Source organism: Thalia democratica, chromosome 2 (genome assembly GCF_965202585.1).
Source record: "Thalia democratica chromosome 2, ktThaDemo2.hap1.1, whole genome shotgun sequence".
NCBI lineage: Eukaryota > Metazoa > Chordata > Thaliacea > Salpida > Salpidae > Thalia > Thalia democratica.
Window position 1 is genome coordinate 66,405,999 of NC_139166.1, and position 9,218 is coordinate 66,415,216.

General features: G+C 24.4%; 1 non-coding gene across 1 annotated transcript; it reads right to left on the minus strand.

The window, feature by feature from the left end:
- Nucleotides 1-8,064: 8,064 nt before the first annotated feature.
- On the minus strand, nucleotides 8,065-8,137 carry Trnam-cau (transfer RNA methionine (anticodon CAU)). The gene has a single exon. It is a non-coding gene; the product is annotated as a tRNA-Met (tRNA).
- Nucleotides 8,138-9,218: the final 1,081 nt, after the last annotated feature.

Genomic DNA, 9,218 nt, shown 5'->3' on the forward strand with positions numbered 1-9,218 from the left:
ACTGGAAATTCATGCGCTGCGGTTTTTGCATTTGCTATTGCGTACATGTTTTGCAGAATGCAAGAAACAAATAAGTTATGTTTTGTTTACCATGTTTTTTTACTAAAAACATCAAAGTTGGTAAACATTACTTTAAAATTATTTTTTCATGAAATTCTATGATTTACTATCGCTACAATTTTAAACATTATACTTTATATATTAGTTTTTACTAACATTAACAGTCATGAGTTCAAATTGTAATATTTAATTAGAAACACCTAATTATATTTTCTAACCCAGTTTGTACAAATAAAAACATTTAAACAAAGCAAAACGTTTTGAAACTATATAAAATTTATGTACAAAAACTCAACAGTACTTTTTTTGGTTAATAATAGGAAATAAAATAAGGTTTAAACTAGTAATTATTCCTCAATAACAAAATAAATGTTAAATATAGATATGTATATTTTTTTATAAATTCCTTAAACGTTAGTTTCATTAAAATACGCTTTGATAAAATACCATACAAGATAAAATAGTTGTTTCCTAAAGTTTTCTTATAACATCTTACTATTAACCAGCATTAACCAACTCTACTGCATATGATACTTAAAAACACTTTAACTATTTTTACTAAGTTAGTTATTGTTAACCTAAAAAAACGTTGCCAAAAAAAATAAAACAAAAGTATATGTAGATTAAAACATAAATTTTTATAAAATTATAAATTGCTTAACATATGTTCTGTTTTAATGAAAAAGCTAACTAAAACTTATCATAAAAATTGTTTTAAAACTATTTTAAAACTTTAACTCACACACTAGTTTAAAAATAAATATACAGTTTAAAGCAGTTTGGAATAAAAAAAAACTTTAACACTTTATTGCTAAAAAGCTGAGATTAATTGAAAAGCATTAAAACAGTTTTATTTGTTGTTGTTGTTTTTTGTAAATTTACATAAAAGTGCAAAGCATTGATAAAACTAATTTAGTTAAAATTTTTACTTCCAAAAGTAATTAACTATATTGTTACAAAGCTTAAACTTATTTTCAAAATTCAAAATTATTCCTTTTTATTTTCATAAGTGCATAAAGTTTACAAAACTAAATATTACAAACTTATTGCACTAATTCGCACTTATACTAAGTAGTTGTGAACAGAAACTAAACTTCGAAATTTCCTCTTTATTAAGCTAACAAACCAACGAAATTTCGCACTTGACGTTAAAGTTCGACAAATATTTAAAAACTTCATCACAATGACTTTGCTAGTCGCTCGCTAGTTCAACAGTAAACAAATAAGTTGAAATTTTCAATTCAAACAATCCAGCTAGCGTTTAGAAATTATCGTTCTTCTCAAATTTAGTAAGCTACCCTTTGATTTTAAAAAACATTTTGTTTTATGTTTTGTTGCAATATTTCTAAAACTGTATCTAAACAAAAGAGGCTTTTAAACTAAGGCTTTTTAATTTGTTTAAAAATAAAGCTTTGCTTATATATTGTTTTTACAATTTGTTATTTTTTTAATAAAAACATTAGTTTTGTTTTTATTGAAGGTTAAAGTTTAAACATGCTATTTGAAAAACATTCCAACAATTCTGTAAAAACAACATGTATGTTATTTTGTTGTTTTTATTTAAATATTTTTGTAACAGTCTTTAGTACATAAGCCGATTTAATATTTGACAACATTAATATAGGACTGTTGTCAATTAAGTCTGATTAAAACTTTTACATGGAAAACAAGTTAAAATTAAAAGGTAGTCTTATGTTTAAATTTTAACATATTAAAGTAAGTAAACTATACGTCGTATTTTTATAAGCTCATTTTATGTTGTTTGAACTAGCTACATAGATGACAACTAACACGACAAAAAATTAAAAGTACAACGCTTGAGATTTATATAAAAATTATAATTATGATACTTTTGTATAAGTCTATTTGAATTAAACTACAACAGCCTTAAAAATTAATCACCGAAATTAGAATTTTAATAATTTTAGTTATTGTATTAAATAGCTTGGAATGTATGTTCTTGAAAAAAGGAGTTTAAGCTGAGTTAATAGCAATAAAATAGGTTTGTATGCACCCCAAAACTTATTAGTAATAACTTGAGTACATACTTATGCTAAATATTGGTTTTCCTATAAAAGTTTTTGCATAGATTTGAAGCTTTAGTAATTTAAACGTACTTAAAAAAGCTTAGTTGATACTTTGCGTATTGAAAACTTATAAATTAAACTAGTTACAAATCACTTGCTTTTACTCCAATTTTATTTTGTAACACAAACTAGTAAAAGAAATTACAAGGAGCAGACCAAATGATTTAAACTAAATGTTTTTCAGTTTGCTTAACTATGTTGCTCGAAAACTATAAGGTCATTTATTTTTTAAACAACATATTTAAGCAAATCTTTTAGCTATTAGAAACTACTTTAGAACTATTTTAACTTAATGTTGTTTAAGTTTAAAGTGTCTTAACTCTAATTATAATATGCAAAAAATGAACAACAACAAATAAAAAATTAGCTAATAAATAACGAGTATGTCTTAAATAACTCTTAATTTTAAATTTAATATTTTAATAATTTTTGTGAAAATTAAACAAGTATTTCAATTATGATTATTAATATATTTAGAAGTTACAAAACTAATTTAAAGTAGATTTATTTTAATTCTATAAAACTGTAAATGATTTGCTCCATTTTGCGATAGTTTTATATAGTAAGTCGTTCATTACATTCTTTATTTAAACATTTAGTGCTAGTTTTTTTTTTCGACTTTATTCGATAAAACTTAATTAAATTTCAATAAAATTTTGCTAAGTAATAATTAATGAGAGTTTTTTTTATTTAATGTTTTAGTTTTCAACTTTAGATGCCACAATAACACCAAGAATCCTTAAAATCAACACAGGTGATTTCAAGTTGAAGATCACATCGGGCGCTTACAGGTTCGACCAAATAGGAGGACAATGTGGTCATATCGGTGGTTTTGGTAAAGTTGGGTACCTTATAACGGCTAATTTGGAACTACAAGGAAAACAATACCACGAGTAAGTAGAACAAAACTGGTTTGAACAACGACTATGCATTTGCAAAAGTAGAAAGTCGTTACATAAATTTTAGACTAGTAATACTGTAAATGACACTTTTTTTTATTTACAGCTGTTAGTCGCACTTTTAAGGTCAAGTATTTATTCTGAAACTCCTTAAACGTTTTTTGTATGTTTTGTTTTTTACTCCAGAATGAATTTAGTTTGTTTCTGAAATTTTTAATCTTACGAAAAAAATGTTGTGAATATTCTAAACTTTTTTTTTTGATTTTTTTATAACAGCTGTATATATATTATATTTTAAGTAGTTTGCATAAAATGTATAATTTTTTTTATCAATGAAAGTATAAATAAAACAGTTTGAGCTTTAGAACTGCTTTTTGAACTTTTAGATTAAACTTTAGCTACCTTATATAAATAACTCTACAAAAAGCAACTATTAAATTAGACGTATCATTTTAGCTATTTCACATTTAGAATATTGTTATAAATCAAAATGTTATATTTTTATAACATGCCTAATTTTTATCTGTTTATTTTATGTCAACTTAAAATTATAAAATAGTGTCTTAAAGTCCTTGTTTGAAGCTTTATAAAAACTAGTAAGAATTAGTATTGAAAAACTATTATCAGGCAGCTAAAACATAGTTCACTAAAATTAGCTTTTACGTATTTATGTTTTTGTTTAAAAGTTATGTTTAGTTTAGTAGATTAATTTAGTAAAACGCTTATAAGCATGTTTATAGAAATTTTTATTACTTTTAATTTATGTATTATTAGCCAGTTAACTTTTAAAACTCATATATTTAAATGCAATATAATCATATATAGTAACGAAGTCCTTAGTCGTTTATTTTTTTATATGTTGCTTATACTACTAAGATTATAAAAGAAGTACTTTGAAATTTTTATTCTACTACTAGTCATACAAAAAAATTGTTTAGAGAGAAAACTAGTAATTTTTTAACTAAGTTTAAAAAATAATATTAACTTTCACATTTGTTAAAATCTATAATTCTATCTTTTTTTAATGACTTTTACAACAAGTTTAAGCTACATTGGTATTATTTAAAAAATTAAGTAACATTTTCTTTGATAAGCTTTGTTGGGAGCTTAAGATTACAATTTATACACTTTTTAACTTTATTTTACAAACTTACAATGCACTATTGTTGGTTTCCTACGAAAATAGCCTTTTTGTAGCCGAAAAAACGTATACACAGTTGTTCCATGTTGACTATAAATGAAATCTTTGCTTTTCCTCTAATTTCTTGAACACTCACTAGATAAAGTTTGCTGCTTACAGTTACTTTGTGTCTCTTAAACATTTTACTTTTTCTTTAATTTTTTTTTAGATTGAATTCTTACATTTATTACATCAAATTTAGTTCAATTCTTATATTTTACTTCAATTTAAAATTGCTCAAATTAATGAGATTTTGTTCAAAAATGTAAATCGGCTTTAAACATGTTTAAAATTTTAAACCTTGTGACGTCATAAGATAATTTTCGCAGAAAAATCCGTGAACTGGTCGCAGAACGAAGGGGTGTGGGTGGGACAGTATGGCAACTTGGAGTAAACCTGCAGCGAGTACAATCCTGATAATTGGGGCAGGTACGACCCTGATCAGGGAAACACCCTGTTTCGAAAAATAAACCAGTCTAAGCAATGAGAAATGGCAGAAATACGTACACGTGTCTCCTTAGAACTTGAAACTGATGTATATGGTAGATGCAGTGAGAAATTTGCCGACTGCTTGATTGAAAGAAAGGAAAATAAGAAATGTTATGTATTTTATATTAATTTACTGATATTTAAAAAAAACATTAAAAAATAATAAACATGCCCTTTTACAGATGTAAGGTTAAAAAAAACTAATCGTTATTTCATGAAACACTATTCTTTTAAAGGTTTATAAATTTGAAGAATGTGTTTTTTCCATATATTTCTCTGGTTTTGTTTGTTAAAAATACACGTTGTAAAGTTTAAATCAATGTTGTTTATGAATATGTTAAATATCTTAATATTCTGTAGATATATAATCAATTTATTTAATCACAATCTTGTTTGATTGTACTACGTTAATTAATAAATCACTTCAATAATATTTTGTTTTTACCTTTTTGAATAAACTCATAAAATATGTTTTTTTATTTCTGTAAGTGATTTAAATAATTTTTTATTAGTACTAAGCAGTGGCGTCGCGTGGGGTGTTGCACTGCCGCAACTGCACCACCTTGAAATTTTCTAAGAAAAAAAATGAGTATCTATAACGTTTTCGTTATTTTTTTGAACGAAATCTCTTTTAAAACTTCAATTTTGAAAACGACCATTTTGCCCACTTCACTGCCGCAAACTCTTAGCTGACTGCCGCAAATGAACTCAAAAAAGCAAAATTTCTTCAAGAATTACCGCAAAATCAATATCTTGCGGTAAGTAAGCTAAGTTGAAAATTCCCTAAAACAGGACTTGCTTAAGTATCATCTACAAGCTATTGTTAACATAAAATAAAAACAAAGCAAACTACTGCAAAGGATTAAACTTGAGTTTATGTACCCACATGATTTTTTAAATTTAACAGATCTCTTCTATTAAAAGATTTGTCATAAATTGCATATTTTGAAAAAAAAGATAAAAACCCTAAATCACCAAAGTCTCAAAATTTGATTTTTTATTTTAATCTGCATACATAAACTTAACTATAACTGATTATTGTTAACATAAAGTTAATAAAATAAATAATAAAATTCAAGTTCTGAAAAAATGAATTAAGAAGTTTATTATAAACTTCTAGTTCACTCTTACAGAAAAATATTTTAGATATATATTAAATAAAAAATAGTATTATTGAAACAATCACATATTTAAATAAAGTAAATAGCCTTAATTTAGAAACTTTGATTACTTAGAGTAGTTTAACATTTTAGGAAAATTTAGTCTACCTCTACTTTATATAACTTTTGGTTTAATTTTTTCATAAACAAAGCAAAAATTTTAGATAAAATTGTTGAAACATGGTTGCCTTGCCTCATAATCAGGATAACTTAAAAATGTTAAAAACTCAAGATGACCCAAGATAAATTAAAACAGACCAAATTAGAAAAATATCAGGCTGACTAAAGCAGTTTTAATTTTTACTCTGAAAATAACAAGGCCATTTAAAATTAAAAAATAAATGTTTTACCCCTATGGCCACATGAAAACTAACTAACCAAACTTTTACTTCTATAATGGTTACATATTTATAAATTATCTTTAAAATTCTTGAAAAGTTCAACAGCCTCACAACTAAACTTAAAAAAGTTGAGATCCTGAGAAAAATACTGTCATCAAAATGAAAAACAAATGAATATTAAAAAAAGAAAAGATACCCTTAAAAAACTATTGAATTTTAAACCTCCAACAAAAAACATTAATGTTAGAAAAAAAGTTAATAAAAATGTTAATGTTTGTAAAAAAAAAATGTGCAAATTAGTGAGGAGTAAGGGGGGAGGGTGTATAGGCACTTTTTTACATGTTGTTCTTATTTTAACTTTTTCAGAAAGCTAATAGTTACTCTTTAATAAACTTGACATTTCCAATTAAACTTTTAGTTACAACCAGTCAAAGCCAGAGAGTACAATGGTTTATTATACAAGGAGCAAACCAAAACAGCAAAAAATACAATATTCTCCATCATTTTTAAAACAATTTTTAATTAAACTTTTTCATCCTAATTTTTTTAAAACTTTATACTTTTGTTGAAGAGAAGTTTTCAATTTTTAAGTATCAATATATATTTTTATATATACAAAAAAAAAACTTTTGTTATAACATTTTTTTTCTTGGTGTTTTAAATATCTAATTTAGCAATTTTTTTTTTGTTTTATAAAAGAAACATCTAAAGATTTTGAGGCCAACTTATAAAAAAAAGATATGATTTTAGTGATTTGATTTATTTGTTGTTTGAGTTTATATTATAAAAATAAGGATTCATTTGTACCTCTGACTGTTAATTACCGTATCTCAAAAATTTTAAGAATTTTTTATATTGATAAAAGATGACTTGTAGTTAAATTAAAACTGTATAAAGTAATTTCAGTAAAATAATTTAGATGTTAAGGGAATAGAGGGGGGGGGGGGGGGTAAAACATTTTTTTAAACACTGTTTTAGTATGTGCCTCCCATTATGAACCTTTTGTTGCCTTTGACTTTGACCGGCTATATCTTAAAACATATACTGAATTTTTAAAATCTGTAAAAAGCATCTTGTAGCTTAGTAAAAACTACATTAAATAAGATCAACTTGTTTCATCTCCCCTATGCCCTTAAAAGCATAGCTTATCTTCAGGTGTAGTAAAAGTTCAGTTGTTTTCAAACTTGACAGTAAAAACATATTTTTATCAAAATAATTGATATTTTTTTAAATTCTGCACCACCTAAAAAGAATACCACGCGACGCCACTGGTACTAAGTGAAAATATCCAAGTGTATGATAGACTAATACTTAAGGTAAAAAACCTTCAATAGCAAGCAGTTATTAATTTTTATTATAAAAAAGTAAAGATGGGTCATAAAATTAGTTATTGTTCTTTTTTCTATAGTTTTTCATACAGTTTTGTGTATACGCTTCAAAATTCGTTTGTCAACTAATTAAATGTTGTTTAGTTTTTAAAACTCTAACCTGTACTTTTCAATGTTTAATTGTTAAATATTTTTTAGTTTATAACCTAAAATATTTTAGAAGTGTTTTTAATGTTAATCTATGCTATTATTTTCTATTTAAAAAAAGTTTTAAATCTATAATTAAAGAAACTTTTTAGTTTCTGTTAGTCTACAGTACCAATTTTGTTATAAATTAAATATTAAATTAAAAGTTATTTAAAGTATTCCTATTTTACTATCACTAGCATTCCAATTAAGTTCAAAAAATTATTTTTCTAATACTACCCAGCAAATTAGATTACAACATGTTTATTTAGTTTTAAACTAAAACTTTAAATTATAATAAACATTTCTTCTTAAGTAACACTAAACAAAAACATGCCCCGTGTGAGGATCGAACTCACGACCTTCAGATTATGAGACAGACACGCTGCCTACTGCGCCAACGGGGCTCACGCTTAAGTAGACATTATTATGGATATATATCAGTGTAGTTGCAATAGTGACGTAATAATAAGAGATGTTTATATTGTTATATTGAACAATATTTTACAATCTTCTTAACGAGAAGATTGTAAGAAATAATAAGTTTACGAACTATACTTGGTATGCTATGTAAATACATCAAAGAATTCGATACAAGACTAAACAAAACACTTACGAACGGTAAAAAGCATAATAGCATTACTATTCATAAATACTACAAAGTCTACAAGATATTGCATTGTAGAAGTTTACTCCAGTAGAAAAAAATAAAAATGTAAAATTTACTACTATTAGGAACAAAAATAGATAACAACTTTATCTTAGTGCAAAGGATTAGTCTTATAACAAAATTTAAATTAAGTAAAAGAGTCAAACATAAATAATAAATCCAAAATTTTTTGAGGTTGTATAAATTGATGTGTCAAACCCTTCGAAAAGTTGTGAATAGCATTTTGTCATTATTGTATCTTTATTTATTTTCAAAATTAGTTTTCAATAGTTTGTTAAACTAAAATAACTAAATACTTTTTACAACATGTGCTGTATAATTTTTAATTAATTAAGAAATAACAGTACTACTATGTTTAAGAAAGTCTAATTTTTTTTTTATAAAACTTGTACATTAATTTATTTATAAACGTTAAAAAAAATCTTATTCACAACTTTTCAAAAGGTTTGGTACAGTTATACTAATATTGATTTCTATTAGAAACTCAACCATAAGTAATTAAGAAAATTTGTGTTTATATTTAATTATGGACTCATCTAAGAAATACAACTGTAAAATTTAACTTTTTAAGTTTTCTAAAATTTTTGATAAAATATTTAAGGAAATAAAAATATGTTACAAGTATTACATTTTTTGAAATTAAAATATTTAAATTAAAAAATAAAACTTCTAACAGTATAACATAAAATTAAAGATTCAAAATGAACTTTTCTAACTTTTAAACAATAAAAATTGATCTTGCTTCTTACAAAACTGTCTAGTTATACGTATAATGAAACTATTGATGTTTTGTAGAAAAAATAACATTGCAAGATAAA